General features: G+C 42.3%; 1 protein-coding gene across 1 annotated transcript in view; it reads left to right on the top strand.

Moving 5' to 3' along the window:
• The window catches only part of net1 (neuroepithelial cell transforming 1), a 48001-nt gene that overhangs the window by 16903 nt on the left and 28923 nt on the right, over positions 1 to 2175 (top strand). The window lies entirely within an intron of this gene.

The raw sequence follows: 2175 nt of genomic DNA, 5'->3' as shown, positions 1-2175 counted from the left end.
CGCTGTTTCAGCCCCTCCCCCCCCCAGACCCCCCCCCGTCGTCTGACTAACAGGAGAACCCGACGACGTCTCCTGGACGTACGGACAGACTAAACAGTCTCTGAAACGTCTGACTCCTCCGTCAGCTGTCGGTGAATCCCCGTCTGATTGGACGGTGGCGTCATGTGGGTCCAGACCCGGTGTGAGCCGTCGGTCTGTCCTCCTCAGACAGCTCTGTCAACACAGGCCCGGGACGAGGTGTCAACGTCCACACAGAACCACTGCTGTCTGTGTTCTCACACACACACGCACACACACACACACACCCCGTGTGTGGACGGCGTCCGTCTTCACACCCTCTCGTTGACCCACGTCCACTCCTGATCAGACTCGTCCATTTGCCCAAAACCTCAGTGGTGTCTGGTCTCACAGTCCCATTAACACGACCGCAGAACCGACACCATCACAACGTGTGTGTGTGTGTGCGTGTGTGTGCGTGTGTGTGTGTGTGTGTGTGTCAGGGTTTTTTCTTTGTTTACTTTTCTTTGTCAAAGAAAAACCGTACGATTGCAACTGAAATGAATCTAAATGTAAATCTTTGAATTTTTTTCTTTCTTCTTCTGTTCTGAGACAAACATCGTCTGTGTCTCTCACCATTGGCTGGAGACGTGTCACATGGGCACAGAGGCCTTCAGGGTTCACAAAACGAAACAAAAAAAACAAAACTCTGGCACAGAAATAATCACACGTTAGACATTTAAAAAATAGAATGTAAACGTAGGGTGGGGCTGATTATCAGACAGAAATAATCATTGATGAAATCCTGACGTCACACGGACGGATCTGATCTGATCTGATCTGATCTGCGTCCTGACGTCACACGGGCGGATCTGATCTGATCTATTTTATTTTATTCTATTTTATTTTATTTTATTCTGTTTTCTTTCGTTCATGTCAAAGTTTCCTGCTCGTGTTTTAAGCCTCGTCTTCAAACACGTCGACCACCAATCAACATATGGGCGTAAGTCTCACCTTCCCTCCCCCCTCCCCACTACTACTACTACTACTACTACTACTACTACTACTACTACTACTACTACTACTACTACTACTACTACTACTACTACTACTACTACTACTACTACTACTACTACTACTACTACTACTACTACTACTACCACTACTACTACTACTAACTGAGTACACATAAAAACACTGGCGTTTGAACATGTGAAGTACTTTCATGGCTGTTGGAGGTACATGTGACTCTTCTGTTATCAGGACTGTAACGACCTTTAATGACCTCAGTAATTTGGTGACCAACAGTCATTAGTGGGGGGTGCAGTGGGGGGGGGGGGGGGGGGGGGGGGGGGGGGGGTGGTCTGCTGGTTTCTGTGGATTCATGGCCCAGTTTGTGTCACAGCTGAAGTTTCATTTCACTTTAATCAACGTGAATATGTTTCAGTTTAATTTGTTCAAGTCAACGGAAAAGTTTTTACTACATGTAAATACTTTTAACGCTGTACTGCAAATACTAGTTAGTAGTAGTTAGTATGTTAATGAGTAAAAAATATTTAAAGCACTTCAATTACTAAAAAAAAAAAATACAAGGACAAAACTATATTTGACATCTAATTACGGCCCTGCAGTGAGAGCTTTGTGGGCCAGAAGTGGACCACGGGCCAGAGGTTTGACACTACTGGGCTAAATGTTTAAATTCTCTGCTGAAAACAAGTTGTTAAAAAGAGTTTAAAAAAATAATTATTTAAAAAAAAAAATTAGATCAGAGTTTATTTGAGGAATATATTATGTAATATATATATTTATATTCATGTAAATAATGAATTTGATGCTTCGTTTGTTGCCAAAATAATTGCTTTAAAACATAAAATAATGTTCTATAAAAAAGTGCAATAATAACAATATATTTATATTTATTTAATATATTTATCTATATTTATATATATTTTGTCTTTGTTCAAATGTAATTGTTGTTCAGTTTTCAAACACTACCGTTGTTTGTGTCAAATGACGTCCGTTTCCAGGGACTGACCCTCATGTTGGACACGGGTGAGTCCCCCTGACCTCCTCGTGTCCGTCTTCGCTGATGATCTTTGAGATTTCTCACTACTGTTTTCACTCTGTGGTTGGATCAACAAGAGCTGCAGTTCAACAGGGGGGAGGAGGAGGGAGGGA

This window comes from Cynoglossus semilaevis, chromosome 8 (assembly GCF_000523025.1).
Source record: "Cynoglossus semilaevis isolate Cse_v1.0 chromosome 8, Cse_v1.0, whole genome shotgun sequence".
NCBI classification, from domain to species: Eukaryota; Metazoa; Chordata; class Actinopteri; order Pleuronectiformes; family Cynoglossidae; genus Cynoglossus; species Cynoglossus semilaevis.
Note: the sequence above shows the minus strand (reverse complement) of the source record. Positions and strands in the feature narration are given on the sequence as shown.